The sequence below is a fragment of the Cryptomeria japonica genome, chromosome 7 (genome assembly GCF_030272615.1).
Source record: "Cryptomeria japonica chromosome 7, Sugi_1.0, whole genome shotgun sequence".
Taxonomy (NCBI): Eukaryota; Viridiplantae; Streptophyta; class Pinopsida; order Cupressales; family Cupressaceae; genus Cryptomeria; species Cryptomeria japonica.
The window spans coordinates 98,491,092-98,513,004 of NC_081411.1; positions in this window are offsets into that span (position 1 = coordinate 98,491,092).

The following is a 21,913-nucleotide window of genomic DNA, read 5'->3' on the forward strand; positions in this document are numbered from 1 at the left end:
ACTTATAGAAAGGTTGGCTCTGATACCAATTGATGAATACTAAGAGGGGGGGGTGAATTAGTATGCCAAACATCTTTGCACTAAAACACTTACACAGTCTAAAGATAAACCGGTTACCACACATACAAACCAAAATGCAAATAAAACATTCACCCACAAAAGTAATACAACCATAACACAAGATATTTGACGTGGAAACCCATTTGGGAAAAACCACGGTGAGATGGAACTCACAAGTCACTATCTGCAGAATAGAAACCAGACCGGTTAAGGTCTTACAATGTTCTTCACCAGAACAGATCCTGTTAGGAATCTCAATCTCTGTTAGGAGATAAGTCTGATTAAAGACTACCTTGTTAGAGGATTTTAGATTCACATTTGTGAACCACCTTGTTAGAGGATTTTATAAAGGCTTTGAGGCCTACCCGGTTAAGGGCTACTGACTTGTTAAAGATGTGAGTAATCAACAAGTGTTTGATCTATCTGATAGCACAAGCTGCTTGGTTAGATCCAGTATTGCTCACAGCTAATGTATTCCAGCATTACTTTAGTCTTCTCTATCTTTCTCTCAGTTACAATTCGATCTTCTTAGATAAGATCGCTCTTCCAACAACTCAACATCCACCTTAAACCCTAGTTCAACATTAACCCTTTTCACAACTTCTTCAACTACTCAAAAACCCTAGACATGATGTCCTTTTAAAGGAATTTGATTTCATGTCGGTCCAATAGGATTACATTAAAATTTCCTAGGTTCAGTGAATCTAGACATACTCAATAACACGACACAAGAATCACTGTTAATGTGTCGGCATCATCAAACAATCGGTGGCTTGGTAACTCATCACAAAATGCCGGTTGGTAACTCATCATAGAGTATTACTGGTTTATACAAAATACCGGTTGCCGATTTGACAAAAATGAAGACTGGTAAGAATGTGTTGTGCCACTTTGCTTCCTCATACCGCTTGTGATCTGCAAACTGCTTGGGGTCGACATGCCGCTTCAGATCGGGAAACATATTCTGTAAAATCACTACCAGTCTAAAGAATAGAATACAACATACCGGTTGGAACAAATATCAGTTGAGCATGAGCTCATACATATAAAGGGGATCTCAATACAAGTGTGTGTCCATCAATGACAATCACAACATAAACATAAAAAATGCCAACAGGAACAACTATACCCAAGGCTAAAATTTTTTCTCACACCTGATTTCTATAGTGGCTCGAAGGATTTACCATGCGAGGTTGTTCCCAAGAGTGATGTGTCTCTTGGTAGGCCTTTCTTAAAAACATAAAATTTTGAGTGTTACTAACACTTTTCTCTTGCTCCTGGTGCAGGAGCACCTAGTTGAGTGAAACTCCCATTTTTTTGGTATTTTATACTTTTATGTTTGTAAAGGTTTGTGTTAGTTTGTTTTGAGTCATTTGTAGTGGTTTTGATCTCATTTTGGGCTTGAGAGATCAAATCTTGCATTTTAGGCTTTGAGTTGACAATTTTTGGCCAAAAAGGTCTCCTAATGGCTTCAAGAGAATTGAAACATGTTTTTTTAGTGTTTCTAAGCATGTCTAAGTTGTTTAGGCAAGTTGATGAGGTTAGATTGTGAAAAATGCATCTTGGAGCAAGAAAAGTTGTCATTTGGCTTAAGAAAGTTATAAAAAATTGTCATTTTCTTGCATAATGAGTTATTAAAGCCTCATGTCCATACAAGGGCTTGAAAAAACAAGTGGAGAAACTATATAAGACCTCCATTTTCCTTGGAAAGGGTTGTTTTTGTTTTGAGAAAATACTTTTCAATACAAATCATGAATTTTTGGTTTATTTCACTGTTTTTTTTGCTTCTTAGAGTGACAGTCCGTACTATAGCACTTGGATCTGTACTGTACCTTCTGGAAGTGTGTATATTGATCATTTAATGCCTTCCAAGTGTTTTCTGTACTATTTTGCTTTGGAAATTGGTTTGTGTAAATTTATTTCAAAACTGGGAACTTGCTGCCCTACCAAGGATTTGGAGTTGTAAAATGTGTCAACTTGGTTGATCTAGGTCTGGGATCCCTCCAATGGATTCTACCAATTTTATCCTTGTGTATATAATGTACATTACTTTCTTTTTGTGTGAGAAGAATGGTTTGAAGATGCAATTGGGTGTGAACTAGGCAAGTTGGAGCAACTAGGCTAGCTCATGTTTCAAAATTCAAGATTGTCATCCAAAAGCAATTTGGAATGAACAAATCAATGAGGTAGTGAAATGGAAGTATGGAAAGAGAGTTGATCATCACCTTGGTTGGTTGGCTTAATTTTTTTTTGTTAAACATTTCTATTTTTGTAAGCAAACAATGTGCTCACTGTTTTTGTAAAAGATAATTTGTACATGCTTGTTGGGATGCTTCTAAAAGCATTAACCATGCCTTGTATCTTGAAGGCAATGTAATAGGAGAAGTGAAAAATGTTTAAAGACCTCATAGAGGTATTTCCATTTCCAAAACTCTTCATACTTGCAGGGTCCAAAGGGCAAATGCTGCTGACTAGTAAAAAGCAGAGAAAAGGGGCAGTGATAGTGATAGTTTGTTGTTTTACCACTTGCTTGCCAAGTGTTTGACATATTTCTTGTAGGGAAAAGGTAGGGGAAGGTTCTTAAAGATGTGGTGGAGGTTCCAAAATTTGGTGGAGGCTTGAAGAGTGGTGTGGAAGAGATTTCCAAACATTGCATGCTCTAAACCCTACAAAACCCTCAATTTATGCCATTAAATGTGGACAGTCTGAAAAATGCACTAACAGTGGGCTAAACCCCCAAAATCCTTGAGAATACACTCCTAAAACAACATCCCTAAATTTATTTGTGATTAAAAATGCCATCATTGACTGGAGGGAGCAAAAAAAGGCCAATTAGGCCTCCACGGGCTAGTAGCCTTGCTGCATAACACACAACTTTGACAGTTTTTGCAAATTTCATGTACCTGGTAGAAGATGAAACTTGGTGACTCATGAAATGCGATGGAAACATTCCAAGCAATCCACCAATTGTATTCTTGGACTCCTAGATGGTGTGAAGCCTCATTTGGGTAGTTGAGCCTTGTTAAGTACTTGGAGTAAGTTAAGGGCATTTGACCTCAAAACAAGATCTTGAGCACCCAAAGGTGAGTAGTACCTCACTGCCCCTACTTTTACATGATGAAAGACCTTAGTTCACATTAAAACTAAAGGTTGAGGGCCCCAAGAGCCAAGCATGAGCAAGTATAGGTGGAAGGATTAAGTATTTTGAGTATTTTTGTGCATGGGCAAGAGTCATCACCAGCAAGGGACTTTGCTAGGCAAGAAAACCATGAAGAATTTGGCATCATGACAATAAGGAAGATTGAGTAAACATATTCAAAATAATCTATAAGTCATTGGAAACAAATTGATCCTTTTTGAACAAATTTCCTTGTGAGCAATTCCCTATCAAGCTCCCTATCATAGTGGTATCAGAGCCAACAAAAGATTCATGAGAAAGACACATTAGGCAAACATGGTGACCAATGCAGAATTGGCTAAGAAGGTTGAAGATCAAGAAGAGGAAAATAGGGCACTCAAAGAAAGACTAGACCAACTAGCAATGAAACTAGCTGAAGTAGAGGTCAAAACTGAAGAAGTCCATGATAAGGTTGGTGATAAGGGTAAAATGGTGGCCATAGAAGATGAGGTTCCCATACCTGACCCTATCATTGATCAAGATCCATTCTTGTAAGCCTTGAGAGCTATGAGTGGTAAGACCTTAGAAGGAGTGGCCCTTTTCAGTGGGAAGATGGATCTAGATGCTCTAATAGAGTGGAATGAAGGGTTAGAAAACCATTTTGAGTGTGATGGAGTGACTGAATCACAAAAGGTCAAGATGGCCAAATCAAGGCTGAGAGGGGCAGCCTTAACATGGTGGAAATTCATCCAAGAGGAAAGGGTGAAAGAAGGTAAGCAACCACTAGCCACCTGGAAGGCAATGGTAGCCAAAATCAAAGAGACCTACCTTCCTGAAGACTATGAGATACAACTTCATAAGAAAAGACAAAACTTGAGACAGAAAGACCTAGATGTCAGTAGCTACACTGAAGAATTTCAGAAACTATGCATGGTTTCCAGAGTAGTGGAGGATGAGAGTATCAAAGTGGCAAGGTACTTGAATGGGTTAAGGTGGAACATCCAGGAAGAGATGAACTTGTTGTGCCCACAAACCATACACAAGTGCTATCAATTGGCACTTAAAGTGGAAGAGAAAGGTAGGAGAAAGCAAGAACAAAACAATAGAGGAAGTGGTAGGGGAAGAGATGGTAGAGGCCATAGAGGTTGTTTTGGGGGAAGAAACATAGATCGATGGTCCTAGGGAGAGTCTAAGCTTATTGAGAAAAGTGGGGATTCTCAGAGCAAACCCAACTATAGGGGTAGGGGATCAAGCAACTTGAGTAGGGGTAGATCTAATGGACCAGGGAGATGGTCCTACTTCTCAACCATGAAATGCTACAACTGCCAAAAGTTAGGTCACCCTGCCTATAGATGCCCAGAGAAGCCTAGTTCATCCTATGGAGGTGAAAAGAGGGTAAATTATGTTCAAGAAGATGGATGTAGCACCAGAACCTCAACATTGAACCACCTAGCTTCAGAAGATGGTGAGAGTTTGATGATCAAGAGGGTTTTAATGAAGAAGCCACATAGTACAGAGGCCTCACAGAGAAGAGCATTGTTCAGGATTAAGTGTAAAATCATGGGAAAGGTGTGTAAGGTGATCATAGATTTAGGATCCACAGATAACATCATATCAGAAGAAACAGTAAGCAAATTGAAACTACCTAGGATACAACACAAGGAGCCATATAAAGTCACCTTGTTGAATAAGGGACAACATGTGTTGGTAAATGAGGAAGCCTGGGTAGATTTCCATATTGGGGGATATGTAGATAGGATCCTATGTGACATCCTTCCTATGGATGCTTGCCACTTGCTATTGGGTAGACCATGGCAGTTTGACCAAAAAGCACAGCATGATGGGGAAAGAAACTCCTATTCTTTTCAGAAAGATGGAGTAAGCTATCAGATTCAATCCCTCATTGAAGAAGGAGAGAGTAGCAATAAGGTGCCTAACATCTTGTTAGTGAATGAGAAAGAGTTCAAAAAAACACTAGAAGAGGGTGAAGGAGTAGGATTTGCACTCATAGTGAAGCCTAAGGAAGAAAAGGTAGAAAAGGAAGTTGAGATACCACATGAGGTGCAACAAATCCTTGATAAATTCAAACACATAATTAGTGATGGTACACATGCAGCCTTACCACCTCCTAGAGCCATTAGCCATCAAATTAACTTTATTCCTGGAGCCTCTTTGCCCAATCAGGCAGCCTACAAGATGACCCATGAACAAAAAAAAGAGGTAGAAAGTCAAATACAAGAACTCCTAGACCAAGGGATGATTAGGAAGAGCATTAGTCCTTAAGCAGTACCTATAGTGTTGGCACCTAAGAAAGGTGGAACATGGAGACTTTGTACATATTCCAGGGTCATAAACAAAATCACCATCAGATACAGATTTCCCATACCCAGGATAGAAGACTTGATGGATTTTTTGGGGGGTGCACAATATTTCAGTAAGATTGATTTGAAGAGTGGTTACCATCAGATAAGGATCAAAGAGGGGGATGAGTGGAAGATAGCTTTCAAAATGAATGAGGGTCTCTATGAATGGCTAGTCATGCCTTTTGGACTCTCCAATGCTCCCAGCACATTCATGAGGCTCATGAATGAAGTTCTACATGATTTCATTGGCAAATTTGTTGTAGTGTATTTAGATGATATTCTTATTTTCAGCAAGACTAAGGAAGAGCACTTACATCATTTAGTTAATGTTTTGAAACAGTTATCTGATGAACAACTAACCATTAATCTTGAGAAATGTGATTTTATGAAGCAAGAATTGGTCTATCTTGGTTTTGTTGTATCAGGAGGCAATCTGAAAATGGATCAATCAAAAGTTGCTGTAATAACTAGTTGGCCAACTCCTAAGACAACCAGTGATGTCAGAAGCTTCCATGGTTTGGCTCAGTTCTACAGGAAATTCATCAGGGGATTCAGTGAGATTTGTGCTCTAATGTTGGACACCATCAAAGGGGGTGTCAAGGTAAAGTTTCAATGGACAAGTGTAGCAAATAAGGGGTTTGAATTACTAAAAACTAAAGTAGCTACTCAACCAGTGCTCATTTTGCCTAGTTTTGATAAGCTTTTTACTATTGAATGTGATGCTAGCAATATTGCTGTAGGAGCTGTTTTAAGTCAAGAAAATAGACCAGTAGCATTCTTTAGTGAAAAGTTAAATGATGCAAATAAAAAGTACTCATCCTATGATTTAGAACTTTATGCATTAGTACAAGAACTTAGGAAATGGAGACACTATCTTCTTCCTAAAGAGTTTGTTGTATATACAGATAATCAGGCACTCAGTTTCTTGAACTCACAGGATAGACTAAATCATAGACATGTTAAATGGGTAGAATATTTGTAAGCTTAAACTTTTACTCTTAAGCATAAGAAGGGTCAGTTGAATAAAGTAGTGGATGCTTTGAGTAGAATATTGTTAACTATTCATGAGATTCAAGTTCAGAGTATTTGTATTGATAGTTTCAGGGACATGTATCCTACTGATAATGATTTTGCAGAAGCTTATAAAGTTTGTAAAGATTTTGAGAATAACTTCCATGGTGAATATGCTGATTTCACTTTGTAGGATGGTTTGTTATTCAGGGGTGGACAGTTGTGTGTTCCACAAGGTTCTATGAGAGAGAACCTCATTCAAGAGAAGCACAATGGGTGCTTAAGTGAACATTTTGGTCTAAATAAGACCTTAGAGTTGGTTCAAAGGTTCTATTATTGGCCTAAGATGCAGAGAGACATCAGGAGGTATGTTGAGCAGTGCTTGGTATGCCAGAAAGCAAAAGGTAACTCCTCTAATGCTTGTTTATATAAGCTTCTTCCCATTCCACATAGGCCTTGGGATTGCATTAACATGGATTTTGTAGTAGGGTTACCTAGAACTCAAGCAGGGTTTGATAGCATCTTTGTGGTAGTTGATAGATTTAGTAAGATGGCTCACTTCATTCCTTGCAAAACAACACATGATGCAAGTCATATTGCTTATTTATTTTTCAAGGAAGTTGTTAGGATTCATGGTTTGCCTACTAGCATTGTATCTGATAGAGATGTTAAGTTTCTCGGTCATTTATGGAAAACACTGTGGAAGAGATTGGGTACTAATCTCTCTTTTGATTCATCTTATCATCCACAAACTGATGGCCAAATAGAAGTTGTGAACAAGTCTCTTGGAAAAATGATTAGGTGTTTGACAAAGGAATATGGACAGAGTTGGGATCAACTCATTCATCAAGCATAATATGCCTACAATGATAGTGTTAACTGCTCTATAGGTAAAAGTGCATTTGAAGTTGTTTATGGTATGCATCCAAGGGGTATAATGGAGTTGAGGGATATCACTAACTTGCAGCATAAGAGTGGGACAATAGATGACATGGCTCACTCCATGAAGGAGGTTCATGAGCAAGTGAGACAAGCTCTCCAAGACACCTCTAAAAAAGTTAAGGCAAGAGTGGATGCTACAAAGAGAGAAGTTCAGTTTGCCATAGGTGATTATGTGATGGTTCATTTGAATAAAGCAAGGCTACAAAAGAGAGTCCCAAGAAAGCTTCAGATGAGGAGGATAGGCCCTTGCAAGATCTTGGCTAAGTATGGGTCTAATGCTTATAAAGTTGATTTGCCTACTAATGTTTCTTTGTCCCCCATTTTTAATGTTGCAGATTTGATTGCTTGGAAAGGGAAGCCGCCTGAGGAGGGTCAAAGAGTTTCAGATGTTTCCAACTCCCTTTCTGATCTATCTCTCCCTTCTCTTTCTTTTCCCCATGCTGAACACTTTCTAGACTCCAAAGTTCTAAAAAAGACAAGGAATCACACCTACATGGAGCATCTCATCAAGTGGAAGGATCAGCCTATCTCAGAGGCTACTTGGATACCTGAAGCCAACTTTCAGAAAGTTTGCATTCCTTCCTCTTTGCTGCCTCAAGGAGTCACATGACTTCTTTGTTTTTGGGGGAGTATGGTGCAGGAGCACCTAGTTGAGTCAAACTCCCATTTTTTGAGTATTTTATGCTTTTATGTTTGTAAAGGTTTGTGTTAGGTTTTTTTTGTTGTTTTAGGTTGTTTTGAGTCATTTGTAGTGGTTTTGATCTCATTCTGGGCTTGAGAGATCAAATCTTGCATTTCAGGCTTTGAGTTGACAATTTTTGGCCAAAATATGAAAAATGGCCAAAAAGGTCTCTTAATGGCTTCAACAACATTGAACCATGTTTTTTTAGTGTTTATAAGCATGTCTAAGTTGTTTAGGCAATTTGATGAGGTTAGATTGTGAAAAATGCATCTTGGAGCAAGAAAAGTTGTCATTTGGCTTAAGAAAGTTATAAAAATTGTCATTTTCTTGCATAATGAGTTATTAAAGCCTCATGTCCATACAAGGGATTGAAAAACCAAGTGGAGAAACTATATAAGGCCTCCATTTTCCTTGGAAGGGGTTGGTTTTTGTTTTGAGAAAATACTTTTCAATACAAATCATGAATTTTTGGTTTATTTCACTATTTTTTTTGCTTCTTAGAGTGACAGTCCGTACTGTAGCACTTGGATCCATACTATACCTTTTGGAAGTGTTTATATTGGTCATTTAATTCCTTCCAAGTGATTGTTGTACTGTTTTGCTTTGGAAATTGGTTTGTGTAAATTTATTTCAAAACTGGGAACCTGCTGCCCTGCCAAGGGTTTGGAGTTGTAAAATGTGTCAACTTGGTTGATCCAGGTTTGGGATCCCTCCAATGGATTATACCATGTTTATCCTTGTGTATATAATGTACATTACTTTATTTTTGTGTCAGAATAATGGTTTGAAGATGCATTTGGGTGTGAACTAGGCAAGTTGGAGCAACTAGGCTAGTTCATGTTTCAAAATTCAAGATTTTCATCCAAAAACAATTTGGAATGAACAAATCAATGAGGCAATGAAATGGAAGTATGGAAAAAGAATTGATCATCACCTTGGTTGGTTTACTTAAGTTTTTTTTGTTAAACATTTCTATTTTTGTAAGCAAACAGTGTGCTCACCGTTTTTGTAAAAGACAATTTGTACATGCTTGTTGGGATGGTTCTAAAAGTATTAACCATGCCTTGTATCTTGAATGCAATGTAATAGGAGAAGTGAAAAATGTTTAAAGAAATCATAGAGGTACTTCCATTTCCAAAACTCTTCATACTTGCAGGGTCCAAAGGGCAAATGCTGCTGACTAGTAAAAGGCAGAGAAAAGGGGCAGTGACAGTGACAGTTTGTTGTTTTACCACTTGCTTGCCAAGTGTTTGACATATTTCTTGTAGGGAAAAGGAAGGGGAAGGTTCTTAAAGATGTGGCAGAGGTTAAAAACTTTGGTGGAGGCTTGAAGAGTGGTGTGGAAGAGATTTTCAAACATTGCATGCTCTAAACCCTACAAAACCCTCAATTTATGCCATTAAATGTGGACAGTTTGAAAATTGCACTAATAGTGGGCCAAACCCCAAAAATCCTTGAGAATACACTCCTAAAGAAACATACCTAACTTTCTTTGTGATTAAAAATGCCATCATTGAATGGAGGGAGCAAAAAAAGGCCAATTAGGCCTCCACGGGCTAGTAGCCCTGCTGTATAACACAGAACTTTGACAGTTTTTGCAAATTTCATGTACCCGGTAGAAGATGAAACTTGGTGACTCATGAAATGCAATGGAAAAATTCCAAGCAATCCACCAATTGTATATTGGGACTCCTATGGTGTGCAACCTCATTTGGGGTAGTTGAGCCTTGTTAAGGACTTGGAGTAAGTTAAGGGCATTTGACCTCAAAACAAGATCTTGAGCATCCAAAGGTGAGTAGCACCTCACTACCCCTACTTTTACATGATGAAAAACCTTAGTTCACATTGAAACTAAAGGTTGAGGGCCCCAAGAGCCAAGCAAGAGCTAGTATAGGTGGAAGGATTAAGTATTTTGAGTAGTTTTGTGCATGGGAAAGAGTCATCACCAGTAAGTGAGTTTGCTAGGCAAGAAAACCATGGAGAATTTGGCATCATGACAATCAGGCAGATTGAGTAAACATATTCAACATGATCTATAAGTCCTTGTAAACAAATTGATCCTTTTTGAACAAATTTCCTTGTGAGCACTTCCCTATCAAGCTCCCTATCAGCTCCTAGGACCACAAAAGCCAAGGGAGAGGATAGTGTGTGTTAGAAGTAGGACCACTCGACAAATCTTGCACAAATGTGCCAATCACCAAAAACACTTGTTCTTTTTAACCAAATTTATAGCAATGTGATCTAACTATTTGGAGATGTTACTCCAACAAAAATGGTGTTCTTTTTAACTTCAAGGCAAAATGTTTTGTAATCTAAGAACTTGAAATCTTGTTCAACTGAATTGAGAACACGTTTTGCTTTGAAATAAATTGATTGATCTTGAAGGAAAAATGGTTTGTTCTTTTTAAACTTACCCAAAATGAAGTGTGGATTGTGATGATTTTTTTTAAGTTGATGCAAGAAATAAAATTTATTTTGTTGATTTTAAGCACCACAATAAAGATTGTTCCTATCTTGCAAAAAAAGAAATTTTGTTGGATTTTGAATTTGTGGTTCTTTTTACCTTGACAAATGAGATTCTTTTTACAAGCCCAAACAAAATGTGTGATTCTTTTTAAGAGCCCAAAATGGAAGTGAAGTTGATTTTAACCAAGAAAAGAAAGTGAATTCATTTTATCCTAACTTTAAAGACAAAGTTAGCAACAAAAATATATTTACTTCCTAAGCTTATTTTTGAAATCCTACAAAAATGGGGTTAGTCCAAACTTGCACAAAAGATAACAAGTTAGTAAAATCTGCATGTTTGGTGGGCTTCTAGAAGCCTAACATTTTTGGTTTATCGGTTACAAGGAATTTTTTTACAACTCTCTTTCACAATAGCGCTACTCTATGTAGAAACAAAAATGCTATTTAACATGAAAGCGCTAAATAACCAATGAAAGCGCTAAAAGAAGTAAAAGAGAGCTATAAAAAAAGACAATAGCGCTAAAATAACTCTGTCAAACATAATTATTTTTGTCAAATAGTGAGCTGAAAGCTCTAGCACTAGGAACGATAGTGCTATTTAATGGTCAATAGCGCTAAAAGAAAGACAATAGCGCTAGTTGAGAGACAATAGCGCTATTATTAGGATCAATAGCACTAAAGTACCAACTTTTGAAGGCACTAGAGTGTGAACAATGGTGCTAAAGTGTGACATGTGTGTCAATTAAAACATGAAAAAGTTAGCAGTTTCCAAAAAAAAAAGAGATCAGAAGGTTGTGTGTTCGATTCATGTCGGGTTCACCAAATGATGCTCTGCAAAAAGGAATGGTTAGGATATTGTCAAAACAACACAAACAAACAAGAAACAAACAAGTGTTAGTGTTAGTGTATATGGTGAAAGTGGAAACAACAATATTGAAAGACTAAATAGATTCAACCACAAAACCCTAGCCTAACAACAACAAAGATCCACCATAACATATGAAGATTACCTAAGACAATGAAAATCAAATGAAATTACAAAGATTATACCATCACATGTCTAATAGGGTTTGGATCTCCATTCTTCCTATCTCCATTGATCTTGCTTGATATATTTGTTGTCAGAATTTGTGTGCACAAGAGATCAACAAAAAATGGAAATGTGGTTGCAAGTAGGCTTGATCGCATATGAAAATTCGAAAGCGTAGTGTAGTCGGGTAGTCAAATTGATCAGGGTTGATAATGAAGGAAGTATCTCCTTATATAGAAGACACTATAAGAAATGGAGGGATAAGATTAAGAGGTGTAAAAGATAAATGGTCGGCTATGATTAGAGGGTAGGTAGAGGAAATAAGAAAATAATGAGAGGGTAGGTAGTGTATGAATTAAGAGATGAATGATATGTGTCATAGGTAGAAAAGGCTAATAAATTAATTAAATAAATAAAGATTCATTTAACTAATAGAAGAAGTGGGATCAAATTAAATAAATAAAAGCATTTATTTAATTTGGAAGAAGACAATTTAAATAAATAAATGTATTTATTTAAATGAGAAATAAGGCTAGAAGAGGATAATTGAATTAATTAAATAAATAAAGATTTATTTAATTAACAGAAGAATTAGGCTAAGATAATTAAATAAATAAAATATTTATTTAATTAGACTGGACAATTTTAGGTGTCTACATTTTGCCCCTCTTTGAGACAATGCAACTTGTCGTGTTGTTTCAAAGAAGATAAGATGAACTGATACAAAGTTGCCCCAAGATGGGAATGATATGCCCCCTTAAGATATTGGATGAAAATGTCTAAAAATATCGTAGACAATCTCTCAATAAGAAAGAAAGTCTAGAATGGATTGACCAGATAGGATAGAGTGACAGAGTCATGGGATAAAGAAGACTCACTTGGGAGACTCGGGCTAGGGTAGTCTATAAGATAGACTACGAGGGAAAACATCCTCATTGTCATCCACACATCCAAGAGATCAGAGTGTAGAGATAGCAAAGAGCAGTCAACAACAATGGCATTGGTGCACAAATTTGACCGCGTTTGTTGATTTCAGAGGCTAGCAGATACAGGAGAGCCGGTAAGTACCACAAAACCTCCTTGTACTTTTCCACATTAATTGTTGTCATAAATGCATGTTAGGTAGTTCATTTAATGCATTTTTAGAATATGTCAAACAAGGTTAGAAAATGCTAAGGCGTGTCTATGCTGGTGCTAGGCGCGTCTGGGAAGTATGCAAGTGCGTTTGTGTCATGAATGCACATTTATGTCTTCAAGGTCGAATCAACAGTTTTGTGATGAACATATGTTGTCGACTGGATAAGTTGCTGAGAGGATACACTCAAGTAGGTCCTCTAGAGAAGACCGGAATAGCAGATAGGGCTAGGATTGACAATTCTGTGATAGAACATATATTGCTAATTAGGAAACTACTCAAGAGGATACACTCAAGTAGGTTCCCTAAAGATAGGATCAAAGAAGCACTTTATGATGAACAAGGAATGCCACTATGATTGACACAGTTGATTTGCTTGACTGTAGGAGGACCTACCTATGCTAGAGTCACAACAGAGATTCCCATCGACTCAGAGTTTGCAAGCAGAGCTGACAGTTCAGGAGAGAGTAGCAATTCAAGCTATGGGCCTGTGACATATTTTTTATGTGCCTGAGTTTCGGGTGAACATGGGGTTTTTGACCACTTTAGCTGAGAGATGGCACTCATAGAATTGCATGTTTCATTTTCCTATGGGTGAGATGACAGCCACCTTGGAGGATGTTTATAGGATACTGAGGATACCAATCGATGGGGAGTTAGTACCCTACAATCGAGAGGGAGACAGGGATGCACTGAGATGAGTGTTCTAGGATCCAGGATTGGAGATGAGGGCTGGACACGTGGCTTGGGATACCATGACACAGATAGGATTAGCACTACCAGCAGTACTGATAGGAGTGATTAGAGGGTTCCTATGTATTAATTTTGTACCATTTTGTATGATGGCACCTTCGGGTGATTGTAGCCATATGATTTTGACATCATTGTATCATGACACTTATGATTATGTGTATATATGAGATTCATCCTTGTGGAAGCTATATGCATGTGTACCTATGTGATGTTTGTATGTGAAGCATGTATCTATGTGATGCTTATGATACGAATGATGAAATGCAATATTTTTGTTCTTTTATGTTTTTAGTATGTTATGCCAATGCAAATGTGAATGTATGAAATGCAGATGAATGTGATGAGATTGTAGAATGTACTAACATGTGTTATGTGCAGGATGTGATGCAATTGTGATATTTATATGTATGTATGAAATGCTTATATATGGTAATGCAGGTGCAAATTACATGAAATGCAAATATTTTTGGTGTGTCATTATAGTCAGTCGTGTGATAGTAGGCTACACAGACTCAGGAAGGACGATGGAAGTCAATCAAGAAAGGGGGATGAAAGATAGAAGATATGGAAGTGAAAGAGCTTCTTGTGCATTATCATCATTAAGCTTTATTATGGCAAGTAGGTTATGACAATCCAGACATAGGTTTGATCCAGAAAGTCATTGTACCCGTTTGCATGGAGATAAGACAGTTGCAAACAAGGAATGCCCCAATTCATACTAGACTCATAGTGTCCTCATATCCTTGGACAAGTCATAGCATTACTAAGAGACAATCCACAAACAACAAAGAAAAAATAGGCGACGATACCCCATCCTCGCCTTTCTAGTCAAAGATATCCCGGAGATAGAATCTCTAGTCAAAGACATCCTGGAAAAGCTAAAAGACATGTCACCAAAAGATAAAATCAAAAGAAAACCAAGAATCGATACCAACATCCACTGTAGTCCTCAAGTTTAGTCTCTCTTGTCACTTGTATAGGTTTTATTTGATTGTGGTCACAATGTTTACTTCCACAAAAGGATAGATAGCACTGAACCATAATGTTGTTTGAGTCTGTTGAAAGATTTGATTTGTTGAAGCCCATTGTTGCTGTTGTGTCTCATCTGAAACTAACTGAATCCATGCAATTGATACTTTATTGTGGAGAAGATGAAACTTTATTGTGGATTAGTGATGCAAATGTTTCTTTATTGTGGATTGTTTGTGGATAGACTGAAGAAAGCTGGAAGAAGCTATACTCCTCAGAATGTGTGATACTCTTAGTTCCACACCCATCACTAGACGTAGGATTTGCCTTAGCCACAGATAGGAGTTGATTTATTATGGATGGAAAGGGGTGAAAAGGATGATTATTATGAATGGAAAACCAATCTTGGGTAGATCAATAACAAGCCATGATGGGAATGGGTAAGTTTATTATGAATGGATATGTTGTGAGTGTGTGCAAAGTGAAGGATGAAATGGAGTCCTGAAGGAGGGAGGAGCAATGTCTCTATGCATGGCACCGGTGACTCGATTTTCACCATGGTACTTGCCTAGGGCGCCACCGAAGTGGTTTTCACCGTTGGACAAAACATTTTTTCTTTACTTTTTTTTTGATTTTTTTGTGTCACAAGGCGCTTGTTTGCCAGGTTTTCACCAAGTAACGATTTTTTATTTTTTTTTATTTTTTTGTATTTTTGATATATATATATATATTTGTATTTTTGAATTTTATTTATTTTTTTTGTATTTTTGAATTAGGATACTCTAAAGAGCTATGTGTAAAACCTACAAAGGTACATGCTATTGATAGGATCCTCTAAAGGTTCACCATCTGGAGTTGAGAGGTGATATGTACCAGATCCATAGGCTACTGTGATGATGTAAGGACCAAGCCAATTTTGTTTGAACTTTCCTTTCTTCTCTCTGTCTTGCTGATTTTTAGGATTTTCCTTGAGAACTATGTCACCCACCTCAAATGTGTGAGGCTTTATCTTGTGATTGTAGTTGCGACATTCCTTGACTGAATGATACGTAGCTTGAGTGACTATCTTCCTTGATAAAGGAACTAAGATATAAATACTAATGTGTGGACTACGTAGGCCCATATGCGTGTCACCTAAAGAAGTTTGGGAATCGCTGACAAAAAAGTCCCTCGAGAAAGCTCCATTAAAGGTCCATGATGTATCGCTTGAAGGGAAAGGATGTGCGGAACAAGTGAATGAGTGATGGAGGCTTATGATTGTGAAAACAAGTGAAAGTATCATGACATGATGGAGACTTAGGATCAACAAGTATGCTTTTTGACTTGAAATTTTAGAACTTTTTCCCCTAGTTATTTTGATATTAGGGGAAATCATCTCTTGCTCTTTTTTCTTCATAGGATTTTTATCCTTGAACTTGATTTTTGCAGAGTCCAATAGCTTTTGATTTTTATTTGGACTAAAGGACTTTTCTTTATTATTGAATTTTAGATTTTTCTTTTCAAAGCTTGATTTTTGATCCCCAATTAGTAAGGGCTTTTTTAATTCTTGTTGATCCAAGTCTAGGAGAGGAGTGAAAATGGAATGAGTGGATGAAATGGTAAGGCTATAGGAGTTATCAAGAGGACTGGAAATACTCTCAATAGATTCTTCGCTGGAACCACTCTCAGGACTATTGATATCAAGAGTTGCTTGTACCACTAGAGGAGATTTGCATTCAGACTTAGTAGCCACAACACTAGGTGGTTCACACCCAATTCCTTGGCATTGCAAATTGTTCGTAGATTGTTCTTGTCGACTAAATATCTTAGGAGATAGTGGGAGTTGATCAACATGAAAGATATACTCACCACATCCCAAGTATTTAAACTTGAACTTTTCTTTGAGCTCTGCTTGTTTGGATGTAGAATCTTTTAAGGACTCTGAATCAACCTATGGTGATGAAGGAACAACCTCTTGATTGACGAGGATTGTTATTTCTGATCTAGGTCATAGATTATTGTAATATATGAATGGATTCGAATCAGCTTTGATGGTCACTTCAACTCCATTGTTTGGAAACTTGATACATCGATGATATGTTGAGGGAATAGCTCTCATTTCATGAATCCATGGACATCCCAAAAGTATGTTGTATGTGAGATTGAGGTCTAGGAATTGATAAACCACATCTTTTGTAACTGGCCCAACTCTGAGAGGTAAGGTGATTGTTCCCTTGGATGAGCGCTCTTCATTATCATATGCCTTGATGGTAATTTTATTTGTAGAATTCATATCTTTGTCTGAATATCCCAATTGTATTATTGTGTTGAAAGTACATATATTGAGACTTGCTCCTCCATCTATCAGGACTCATTTTATTCAGTGTTTATGTAGAAAGGCTTCAATGTGTAAAGGTGCATTATGTGGCTGACTTACGAAGGCGTCATTGGCTTCTGTGAATGTAAGGGAGTGTGAAATGGAAAGGTATCCCACCATGGCTCAAAACTAGTCCATGTTCAGATCAGTAGGAATAGGAGTGTCTCTCAAGATTTTTTCAAGAATGGCTTTATGTGCGGAGGATATGCGTAAGAGCTCGAGGATGGAGATAAGTGCAGGTGTCTTCCCTAACTATTCTACAAGGTCATACTCAGGATTGGTTGATGAGGAAGTGGTGTTTTTAGCTGGAGCACCTTGCAAAGTGAATCTACCTTGACGAGTTGTAACATTACATTCAGATGTTGGTTCAGAAGAAGATCCAATTCCTTTTAGGACAACCTTGGGTCTCTAGGTAGAATTCTCAGGCGTTTTATCATTGATGATAATGGTAGAGACATAATTGTCCATTTAAATGTAATTGATAGTTGAATCATAGTTATAGGATGCTCTAGTATAGTTGGTTTGGTCATCTGTGGCTTTAGCTTTTCCCTTGTCATGTTTTGGGAATGGTTCCTTAAACATTTCATGTTCTTGATTGGATGAATGCCCTTCAATCTCAATGTCACCTCTATCAATAAGGTCTTGTATGATGTTCTTCAGTCAATGACAATTTCCTACCTTATGTCCCTTGCTTTTATGAAATTCACAATATTCATCGTCATTCCACCAATTTGGTTTAACCTTTGGCTCATATGGAGGCAAATCTGGAATTGTTATTATTATTTTTTTCACTAGCTTCTTGAAAACTGATTCTAGTGGTTCTCCCAATGGGGTGTACTTCCTTCGTGACTTTGAAGTTGCTTGAGTATTCACCTGATTGTTTGTAGATCTTGATCTAGAAAAAATGATTTTGGGTTGTACTGTATCGACATCAACAACACCATCATTGACTGTGTTTTTGTTTTTATTCCAAAATCTTGGCTTGTCTTTTCCTTTAAAGTCCTCTTTGTTTTCTTTGAATATCTTAATTACTCCTTGTTCAATTAAGACATTTTCTATCGCTAAGCCTTTTTCAATGACGTCCTTGAAGGTGGACAAACAAGCTTTTCTTAGGTCATAACCAATGTCTTTGTTAACATTTTGCGTGAACATCTCTACCATTTGTTTTTGTTGAATTTCACAAGAGCATCTACTGACTAGATTCATACATCTTTGTAAGAATGATGAAAAAGACTATCCATCCCTTTGCTTGGTGTTGCACAAAGTAGTAACTAATATATTTGTCTCTATGTTGTATGAGAAATGTTGGATAAATGCCTCTGCTAAGTCACCCCATGACTTAATTTCAGGTGGGAGTTGGGAGAACCATTCCATAGCTTGATCACCTAAGCTCTATGGGAATAATCTCATCAAATATGTCTCTTCTGCTGCTACCTTAATGCAAGCTGTGAAAAACTATCTTATATGTGCCTTAGGATCTCCTTTGCCTCTGTACTTATCAAACTTAGGTGTCACAAAGTGTGTAGGAAATGGAGGCATTGGAATGCTTTTGTCAAGTGGATAGGGACATATGTCTCTCATTGTGTAAGTTGGCTTCAGTCTCCTTAATTTGTTGTTCCAAATTGTTCTTAGGTGGAGATTGAATTCTTAGAGCATACCCCATGCTTGAGGCGCCAGGTGGAGGAGGAGCATGTTGCATATATGGATGATATTGATCATACACATGTTCATATGGAGGAGGTCTATAATGATGCTGCCTATATGGACCACTTGGTATAGAGTCATGGTGAGGAATGAAATATCTGCTTTGTTCATGTATACCATACTCTATAGGCATGTCATGAGTTTGTTGTAGTTTGTTGCCCCCAAATTTGACGTGGGGTTTCCTTGTGTCCCAATTTTGAACATGCCTTTGGATATCCAATTGCTTTGGTGGTTGGTCCTTAAAATTGGAATGTGATTGAGCATATTTTTCTGGATAAGACTTCCATAATGGTCTACGAAGGTGAGTATCATATGCTTGACTATGTGTGTATGAGACCTCGGGTTTTTGAAACAAAGAAGATGGTGATTCAGGCACCATATGTGGTCCTCTATTTCCTCCACTATTAGGCCTCCTTTGATCCATGTTGAGGTGAGGTTGTTGCAAAGGTCAATTTTCCATTATTTGAGACTATCAAAATCATGAGGAATCTTGGCTCCACTTTGTGCCATCACTTGTAAGAAATATTGTCTATCTCTCCTCATTATTTCCTCAACCACTCTATTGAAATGGGGATCCATAATGGAGTCTTCCACTTCTGTTAAATGTACATAAAATTTGTCCATATTTTCATTGTGTGTATCATTGTTGTTTGTAGTGTCCATGTTCTCAACATTTGGAATGTTTCTATAGGCCTCCATATTAGGTAATGTGGTATGATGAAAATTGAAAAAGACATCATTATCATACTCATAAGCACTCATGTTTGTGGACTCTTGAGCCTCTTTAGCTTCTCTCCTAGATTTTTGGGAACAGGTTTCAACCATGAACTAGGTCTTGACCAAGATGTGTGAGACTAGATGAAAATGGAAAGAGTATGGAAGACTAAGATTTGGATGAAATATAAATGAATATGAGGTTTACTTGCAATGTCCGAAGTTTAAGACCAAGTATGTATGTAGTAGAGTAGGTGTGACTTCCAAAGAGATGATAGTTTCTCTTGATGAGGTAAGTTGACCTTGACTCTAAGTAAGACCAAATGAGACCCAAAGGTGATTGACCTTGATGAGGGACCACTTAACAAAATGTTGTTGTATGTAGTGTGTTGACAAAGTATGATGAGGACAAGCAAGTGACCTTTTGACTCAAGTTTAGACAAATGTGAATGTAATGCAAGGTACAAAGCAATGATGGACTTTGTGAGACCCAAAAGTAGGTTGAATGCTAGATGAAAACCCAGAGAAATAACTTAGGAATCTCAAGAATTTTGAAACTGATTGCTCTTGTTTGCTGGACTGTAAAGTTTTGCCAATTTGTGAAGTTGTTTGTTGTGATCAAATTTGAATTTTTTGACTATTTTTCGTGACAAGAGGACACAATGTTGATGAAGACTCAACATTTGCAAGTGTTTAGACTCAAAATGGCTCAAAAGAAAGTGTGTTGTTTGATGTAATAATGTTTGGCATACACTTGAAGACACAAAAGACATAATCTTTTGATGTTTGGTCTTGAATATTTGAATGTTTAAACGAAGACAAGCACAATTCTTATGGTTGGCCAAGACAATAGTTGTTGATCTCACATGAGGCTATGCTATTCAGAGCAGATACTTAGATGCTTGAACCCACTGGATCCACCCTCGACACTCACTTCTCAGGGTAGCCAAGCATCAGTCCCCATGAAAACTCCCTGTGGCAAACTTTGTATCTCTACTAAGAATCGTATGTGTGTGGGCTGCTCTAGAGGTCTGACCTCTTGCCCCAACAACTAGAAGGATTTTGGCTTTCTAAAAAAAAAAGGTGCTAGCAAGGGCATCCACTCATGTGGCCATACATGCGGCACTTTCAGCTCTGTAAATATAGAAGGCTCCTAGCCTACAACTGATCAAATAAATTTGATCAAACGGGTTTATGGGGAGACATAGTGTCAGTATGAACTAATCAGCACACGTTATCCATAGTTTTCACCATGAATACAATTATTTATAATGGTTCAGAAGAGGTGGGTTTTCCTCGCTACCACTTGGGCCATTCTCTCCTCACTAGTAGTCCTAATGACCACATGGGGAAACAGACCCTCTAAAGATTAAACAAAAAGAGCCTATTGCTCGAGACACAAAACACACTGGTTCAATTTTAGTGCACCAATTGAAGTGTGTGGTAATCTATGAAAACAAGGCACACAATATAGATCAAAAACCGTTGCCAAAATTTTGCAACACAGATTTGTTAGTAGTTTTGCAATAATACCCCTCCTACAAGCACACAAGTTAGGTAAATTTTAGATCCAAAAGACTTTGTGAAATAGGGGCCTTCAACAGTGCATTTTTTTGACCAATTCAAAGATCTGATTCATCATAAAAAAAGACCACCTGTAAAATTTCAATAAATTTCCAGAAATGTAAGAAAATATAAAAAATTTACTAATTTGCTCCAAAAATTAATTTTTTATGAAAAATCATAAAAAATTCATATAAAATGAAAAATTGATCCAAAAAATCTGAAATTTTTACTGGGCACTCTTGATGGTCTTCCAAACTTGCATAAAAAATTCCATCAACAAATACGAGCAGTTTGTGAGATATGAGCAAAATAATGCAAAACCCTAATTTTCAAAGATCCAATTTTTGAGGAATGATTTTGTGTCAAATTTAAAATAACAAAGAATAGAGTCTATGTATAAATCAGAGAGCTTTCCAAAAATATAAGAAAATCCAAACAATTCACTAATTTGCTCTCAAAATTAATTTGTCATGAAAATAGATAAAAAATTCATAGAAATATCAAATATGCTCCAAAAAATTTGATTCTTTTACTGCAAATCTTTGATAATGTTCTTGACTTGCAAACAAAATTTGATGCCAAAATTCAAAGCCGTTTGGGCAATCTGATCAAAATAATGAAAAACCCTAATTTTTAAAGATCCAATTTTTAAGGAAATATTTTGCATCAAAATTAAAATCACAAAGAACAGATCCTATGTATAATTATGAGAGATTTCCAAAAATGTAAGAAAATCTGAAAAATGTGCTCATTTACTCTCAAAATCAATTTTTTATGAAAATGCACAAAAAATTCATAGAAAATTAAAATATGCGCCAATAGATCTGAATTTTTCTTTAAGAGCTCTTGATATTGTCTTCAACTTGCAAAAACAATTTGGTGCAAAATTTCTAAGCCGTTTGTGAGATCAGATCAAATCTCTCCAAGATCTTGATTTTGTGTCCAAAACCCTAGCTGCACAAGGTTATTCTCCAAATTGTTTTACAAAACAACAATATATGGTTAGGAAAACCTGTAAAAACCACAGATCTAACAAAAATCCAT